Source organism: Corylus avellana, chromosome 9 (genome assembly GCF_965113065.1).
Source record: "Corylus avellana chromosome 9, dhCorAvel1.hap1.2, whole genome shotgun sequence".
Lineage (NCBI taxonomy): Eukaryota > Viridiplantae > Streptophyta > Magnoliopsida > Fagales > Betulaceae > Corylus > Corylus avellana.
This window is the reverse complement of record NC_142498.1, coordinates 7,329,185-7,337,442: the sequence shown is the minus strand read 5'-3', so window position 1 is coordinate 7,337,442 and position 8,258 is coordinate 7,329,185. Positions and strand designations below refer to the sequence as shown.

The 8,258-nt window shown below is 38.8% G+C and overlaps 1 non-coding gene and 1 pseudogene across 1 annotated transcript; one reads left to right on the top strand and one right to left on the bottom strand.

The window, feature by feature from the left end:
* Positions 1 to 1,127: 1,127 nt before the first annotated feature.
* LOC132191205 (small nucleolar RNA R71) lies at positions 1,128 to 1,234 on the bottom strand. The gene has a single exon (XR_009441233.2). It is a non-coding gene; the product is annotated as a small nucleolar RNA R71 (small nucleolar RNA).
* Positions 1,235 to 1,304: 70 nt separating this feature from the next.
* LOC148583651 (uncharacterized) lies at positions 1,305 to 5,669 on the top strand (annotated as a pseudogene).
* Positions 5,670 to 8,258: the final 2,589 nt, after the last annotated feature.

The following is an 8,258-nucleotide window of genomic DNA, read 5'->3' as shown; positions in this document are numbered from 1 at the left end:
TTTTTATTATTCAATAAGTTGGTTATATAAGGTGATGCAAGTATAATTATTTTAATAGATGACTAAAGTTTTTTCAATTTGAAATTATGCGTTTGAGTGTGATTCTTTTGTTTGAGATGCAATTTCTCGTTGTGAGGTGCGACTCATCTTTCTTTCAGCGGTGAGACTCTACCCAACAATCCCTTGTTGGCTAGTGAGTTCCTTTTCAACATGGGTCTAGCTTTATTTTCTACTGACCTTCACTTATTTTCAGTTATTCTTTGTTCGTTCCAAGTCACACGCTGACAATATGTTCATTTAAATCATGAATTCTCCTATAAGTGATTTATTCTATATCTTCACAACTTTGTCTTTCTTTTTTTCTAAAAATTAATAAATGTATTCTCCAATAAATAAGCCGAAGAAGGAATGTCACTCTATCATTATCGAACTGACTCCAATCCAAGGTCTCACCTCGACCGATTGCGATTGTCGTCCCGTCTCACACACAGCCCTCAAGTAGTTTCAAAGGGATTACTGATGTTTACCTATACTCTACAAGAAATTCTACTTGTCACTTTAACTTGCCATCTTAAAATTAATGGGTCATTTCTCTTGTTCAGCACTTACTTCAATCGGTTGGGGGCCACGCCTCATGACTGGAGGTAAACACTTTTGATCCTGAAATTGAAAGAACGGCAAGAGAGAATCTAAGACAGCCACCAAACTCACCCACCAATTCTCAAAGTTCAGAGTCTGATTCAGAAAAGTCTATTAGGATGGGAGAACGAAAGCAACCTAGATCCCTTAGGGAGCTATTTGTACCCAATATTACCAACACACCGTCGTGTATAGTGTTGCCAGCTACTCGCTTGGAGCTGAAGCCGAGTACAATAGGTCACCATCCTACATTTAGAGGATTAGAGAATGAGGATCCATATGTTCATGAGAGGATTTTTTTGAAAATTTGCGACATTGTTAATACGCAAAATGCCCCAACAGAAGCGATGCGTCTTCGATTATTCCCTCTGTCCCTACATTTTAGGGCAAAATCCTGGCTACTCAACAATAGACCTAGATCTATCACTTCTTGGGATATGCTGCAAAGCAAGTTTTACCACAAGTTTTTCCCAATTTCCAAAATCAATGCCCTCCGTCTACAAATCACCAATTTCAGACAGAAATAAGGGGAAAGATTCACCAATAGCTGGGAGAAGTTTAAAGAGCTTACAATAAAATGCCCACCCCACGGGTTTGAGAATGAGGTGCTTGTTCAAATTTTTTATAGGGGACTAACACCAAGTGAACGAAACTCGCTTGAGACGATGAATGGTAGAGAATTCTTAAGTCTTATTGGGGATGAAGCCCATAAAACTTTGGACGAAATGGCTGAACGAGCACAACAATGGGATTTTCAAGATAGTTGGGACAGACAACAACCCGCTCCCAAGATTAGAGGCATCTATGAGGTGAGGAATGATGCTGAATTAAGTGAGGAGTTCAAGGTTCTCAGGCGTCAGTTTGACCCTATGGTCTTAAACAAACCAGTGAATGTAGCAGATACTTACCAAGTTGATGCATGCGGGTTATGTGAGAGTAAAATGCACTTCACTCAAAACTACCCAACTCTGTCAATAGACTATCCAACTAAGCAAGTCAATGCCTTCAATGAATACTGAAAACCCACAACCGGACCGTCTTCTTCTAAAACTTACAATTCAGCGTGGCGGAATCACCCCAATTTCTCTTGGAAGCAAAATCAACCATTGAACCAAAGAGATACATCCACTCAAGCTCAGAATCAGTTCAGGCCTTCTCACCAAACTCAACCTCCTGCTTATCAATCCACCACTTATGGGCCACAGCCTACACCACAGTCATCACTGAAAGGCATGATGAAAGCATTCATGCAATCAATGGATAAGAACATACAAGATATGAAAAATGCTACCATGAGCAATTCCCAAGATATACAAGAGCTAAAAGGTTTCACCAATCAAATCGTACAGGAGATGAGGAATTCCAACATGGCTAACAATAGAGACATACAAGAACTTAAGCAGGCCGTGATCATTGTAGAAGGACAAGTTGGCTAGACAGCAAATCAAGTGGGGAAAAGAGAAAGAGGAAAGTTCCCTAGTCAGCCTGTGCCTAACCCAAAAGGGCAATTTGTGATTTGAAGTTCCTCTGCCTCTATGCATGGTCAGGATCATGTACAAGCCATCAACACTTTGAGGTCAGGAAAACAAGTGGATAATCAAGTGGATAATCAAGTGGTCATGCCTGAAGAGACCACAGAGGCTGTAGAAGAGAAGGAAAACCAGGACAAGCCTACAGAAGACACAGGACCAGACATTACCATTCTGATTGCTGAGGACCCTTCCAAAAAGTATATACCCAAAGGTCCGTATTCCAAAAGACTAATAGCACCAAAGAAGAGCTCGAAGTTCGATGCTATTTTGGAAGTGTTCAAGCAAGTGCAGATAAACATTCCATTCCTAGATGCCATCTAGCAAGTTCCTTCTTATGACAAATTTCTGAAGGGTTTGGTCACCATCAAGAGAAAGACGAAAGTCCCCAAGAAAGCTTATTTGACTGAGCAGGTCAGCTCTATCTTGCAATACAAGATGCCTGTAAAGTATAAGGACCCTAAATGTCCTACCATTGCTTGCAATATTGGTGACAATCGAGTTGAAAAAGCTCCGTTGGATTTGGGGGCCAGTGTAAATCTACTACCATATTCAGTATATGTTCAGGCTGGGATTGGGAGAGTTGAAATCCACTTCAATTACACTTCAGTTGGCCGATAGATCTGTGAGGGTTCCAAGGGGAATTATTGAAGACGTGCTGATCAAAGTTGATAAGTTATATTACCCTGTGGACTTCATCATCTTAGATGCAGAGATGGAAAATGCAGAAATTTAAGTTCCAATCATATTAGGGTGTCGCTTTTTAGCTACAGCTAATGCCCTAATCAACTGTAGAACTGGAGTCATGAAGATATCATTTGGAAACATGACTGTGGAGCTGAACATCTTTGATATCAGCAAGCAGCCATTTGAGTATGAGGAGGTCAGAGGCACATGCTTAATTGAGGAGATAGTAGAGAAAACTATCAATGAACCAGATATTGAAGACCCCTTAGGAGAATGCCTGATTGCACTAGGAAGTGACATGGAACTGGACACTCTATTGGAACAAGCTGACGCCCTGTTAGACTCAACTCTTGAGATAGAGACGGAGATTGCATAAATTACTTTGACATCATCCCCTGATCCATCTTCATTAGCAGCTGAGCCAGTCAAGCGGGAGTTGAAGCCTTTACCAGACAACCAGAAGTACAAGTATCTAGATCCTATAGAATCTCTCCCAATGATCATTGCTGCCAACCTGGATAGTGATCAGGAACAGAAGCTGCTAGAAGTTTTGAGAGAGCATAAAGAAGCAATCGGGTGGTCAATAGAAGATATTAAAGGAATCAGCCCTGCAATAGTGATGCATAAGATTCATCGGGAAGAAAATGCTAAAACTTCTCGCGAGCCACAGAGACGGTTAAATCCGGCCATGCAAGAGGTAGTTCGAGTAGAGGTAATTAAACTTCTAGATGTGGGAATCATATACCCAATCTCTGAGAGCAAATGGGTGAGTCCCATTCATGTGGTGCCGAAGAAGGCAGGGATTACAGTTATCAAGAACAAGGAAAATGAGTTGGTCCCCACTCGTGTGCAGTCAGGATAGAGAGTGCGCATTGACTACAGGAAGTTAAATGTCGTGACAAGAAAAGACCATTTTCCTCTACCTTTCATCAATCAGATGTTGGAGAGATTGGCAGGCCATGAGTTCTACTGTTTCCTTAATGGTTACTCCAGCTACAACCAAATTCCACTGGACCCTGAAGATCAAGAGAAGACTACTTTCACTTGTCCATTTGGTACGTTTCCCTATCGTCATATGCCGTTTGGATTGTGTAATGCACCCGCCACTTTTCAGCGATGCATGATCAGCATCTTTTCAGATATGGTTGAACGTCACCTAGAGATCTTCATGGATGACTTCTCAGTCTTCGGTTCATCATTTGGGGAGTGTCTACATCATCTCACATTGGTGCTAGTATGGTGTAAGGAGAAGAATCTGGTTCTGAATTGGGAAAACTGCCACATCATGGTAAAACAAGGAATTATTTTGGTGCATGTAATTTCCAACAAAGGTATTGAGGTTGACAGGTCTAAGGTTAATCTGATCTCTAACCTTAGTTGACCTGATCTCTAACCTTCCGCCCCTGCGAATAGTTAAGGAGATTCGGTCATCTCTAGGACATGCTGGATTCTACAGAAGATTCATCAAGGACTTCCATAAGATAGCAAGACCTCTATGTAATCTACTGGAAAAAGATGTTCCTTTTGATTTCAATGACAAGTGCCAGACAACCTTTGAGATTCTGAAAAAGACCTTAACTTCTACACCAATCATTCAACCTCCTAATTGGGGGGTTTCGTTCGAGATAATGTGTGATGTCTCCGATTATGCAGTGGGAGCTATTTTGGGTCAGCAACTAGAGAAGATTCTGCATGTCATATACTATGCAAGCAAGACTCTGAATAATGCATAACTCAACTATTGAAAAGGAGTTGTTAGCTGTAGTGTTTGCTCTAGATAAGTTTAGATCTTACTTGCTAGGATCTAAAGTCTTAGTCTACTAGGATCATGCTGCATTGAAATATCTATTGTCAAAGAAATATGCTAAATCTCGTCTCATCCAGTGGATTCTGTTGTTGTAAGAGTTTGATATTGAAATTCGGGACAAGAAGGGTTTCGAGAATGTGGTAGCTGACCATCTATCCAGGCTAGTTGTAGACTTCAATGAAAATGCCGTGCCGATTGTTGAGACATTCCCTGATTAACAACTTATGCACATCTCTCAAATTACTGCACCATGGTTCGCAGATATAGTGAACTACCTTGTCACTGCCTAAATGCCATCACATTGGACCAGGCAAGATAGATCAAAATTCTTGGCTGGGGCGAAGCACTTCTTTTGGGATGATCCTTACCTGTTCAAATACTACCTAGATCAGATTATAAGGAGATGTGTTCCTAAAAATGACCAGCAAAATGTCCTATCTTTTTGCCATGATCATGCATGTGGAGGACACTTCAGTTCTAAAAAGACAGCGGTGAAGATTCTTCAAAGTGGATTCTATTGGCCCTCCATTTTTCATGATGCCCATGCCTACTGTTTAGCCTGTCATAGATGTCAAAAGTTGGGGAGCATTGGAAGAAGGAATATGATGCTGTTGAACCCGATCCTTATAGTGGAGCTGTTTGATGTTTGGGGCATTGATTTCATGGGGCCCTTCCCTAATTCTTATGGGTATCTTTTCATCCTTGTGGCGGTGGATTATGTTTCCAAGTAGGTGGAGGCTATTGCATGCAAGACTAATGATCACAGAATCGTGTTGCAATTTTTGAAGGAAAATGTGTTCGCACGTTTTGGGACACCACGTGCTATCATCAATGATGGAGGGAAGCATTTTTGCAACCGATATTTTGAGCAACTCATGAACAAGTATGGCATTACTTATAAAGTTGCAACTCCCTACCATCCTCAGATAAGTGGGCAAGTTGAGATATCCAACAGAGAAATCAAGAGGATATTAGAAAAGACGGTGAACCCGACAAGGAAAGACTGATCTCGTTGACTCAATGACGCCTTGTGGGCATACTGGACTGCATTCAAGACTCCAATTGGCATGTCTCCCTACCGACTCGTTTATGGCAAGGCTTGTCACCTCCTTGTGCAATTGGAGCACCGGGCTTATTGGGCTATAAAGCAGCTAAATTTCTACCTCACCAAGGCTGGTGAGCAAAGGAAGCTACAGCTAGATGAATTAGAAGAATTAAGGAAAATAAAAGTGGAAACAAGTCCATCTCAATTTTCTACTCATGAAAAATCGATGGAAAGATTTATTTCACAGTATTAGAAAGTACAATGACAAATTTATCACCTTTGAAAATTAAAGGACTAATTTGATACGCAAGAAAATCATAATGACCAATTTTGTATTTTACCCTAAAATTAATTGGTCATTTCCTTGCTCATCATTTCTTGTGCATGGAACACGTCCCACCAGGAAGCACCCTCTGCAATGTACAAATTTAAAACTGAAAAGTCCTTCTACTTTGTTTGGTTACTTGGGTATGATATCTATTGTATCAAATATTTGTCATGCGAGGTCTTGGTTAATACTCTCGTTCAAAACTAGAAAATGAGTCGTTAGCAGGCCTCTGTTTAAACATGGTTAAATTGTTAGGTGCAAACAAATTTATAGGTGGGGCACAAGAGGTCAATACATGGTTTAAACATCTCATGAATCTCAGAAAAGGAAAAGGATCAAATTTGCACCAACGATATATTATGTTTCTTTTACTCCGCGGAAGAGCTGAAATTCTGGAATCTTATATTATTTTACCTGTATGTATGTTTCTTTTCCATTCTATTGATATTGGTTCAATGCACTTGCTTGTATTCTTTTTAAATGCCCGACAAATGTTACATCACCAATTATCCACAATGTTTAAGCCGATTGGAAATGGAAAATGGTCGACTTTTAATCATATGAAAAAGACAAGGAGCGAACTCAATACCTTGTCTCCACAAGAGGATGTTGGATTTAAAGACATCGTATGGACTAGTACCCAAAAATAGTTGTGCACTAATCATCTTCCTTTTTTTTTTTTTTTTTTTTTTTACTCTTTCTGACCTTATTTACTAATTTCTAAAATTGAGTCCAAAACGGACAAATTGTTTGACATATAAATTCTTACAAAAATATGGGAAGAAAAAAAAGCGCCCCAACTAACAGCCGTCTTTGAAATAGCACCATGACATTTAAAGTGTTTTAGAATGGTACATTAAACTACCAAAATGTGTCAGAAAAGCAACTGTTTATTATTGTATTCCTATGATAACGGTATTCTCAAAAACTAAATTATTAAATCAATAATTTAAAAATTATTTCTTTCTAAAAAAAAAAAAAAAAAAAAAACCAAAAACAAAAAAGAAAAAGAAAAAGGAAAGCGGCAGTCTGCGATTTACCCCCAGAGGTGGAGGGGTAGTATTTATGCCTATCTTTTACACTGCACGAACGATTTCTAGTTTATTCCAAACACAGTAAATAATTTTTTATTTATCCAAAAAAATTTTGTATTTCTGTTTTTCTATTTAACCAACCCATTGGTTGTTTTTATTTTTTATTTTATAAAATCGTATAGTTTAGTTTTGTATTTATGTTCTTAGGAGAATAAGGATATTATCGGAATATAATAAAAAGGTTCCCTTTCGGCACACTCTGGTAGTTTGATGTATCATTTTACAACACTTTAAACTTATTGCGACTTTTAAAAAAGGTTGGTAGTTGAAGGGGCATCTTTATGTTATATATGACAGTCCACGTTTAAAAGACAAAACATTTACTTCCAAAACATTTATTACGATTATTTAAAGCACTAGAAAAATTAAGGGCAAAGAGTTCTTCGAACAGCTAAAACGTTTACGTGGAACTTTTCCATCTGTCAATATTTCAAACTTGAAGTAAAGGATATTTGTAAACTTTGCCAAAATATTTTAGCACAATAAAGGAAAGAACTCTAGGAATCACATGAAAATATCGACTTCATAGGGTAGACGAAGACAAATAAAGGGAGTGTAATGCCATTGCATTGCACTTGGGTGAGTGATTTTGGTATGAGCATACAAGTAAGGAGTGAATGCGAGAACGTTGAGTAGGATGAAGAAGGTTGAGGAAGATGCCTATGTGAGGATGAGCACCACGGATCATGGGTACTGTGCGGCACAGTGCACTTAAGTTAGAAATAGGTTCCACGTGTGTTTTGAGTGCTATTAACCTGTTTTCGATGACAACTTAAAGTTGTTTCCATATTTCCGTTTCTAGCTTTTTTGTTTTTAAAACTGATTGCAAACGCATGGTTACATGCTAGAAATAGGTTTTGTTGTTTTGGAAACAAAAAAAAAAAAAAAAAAAAACAGTTTCCAAATCTGCAACCGAATAAGCACGTAAAATTCTGTAATTCGAAATAAATTGTAGGGTATCCTAATTCTATTTAAAGGGACAAGAAGTAGGAGGAAATGAATAGCATTGGAAATCCTAGAGAAAATGAGTAATTCTGGACTAGTAGTCTTTTTCATTGTCTTGGCCCTTTGTTGCATGAGTCAACCGCTAATTTGCAACGCTTACCAGATTCACATCGAAAACCAGTTC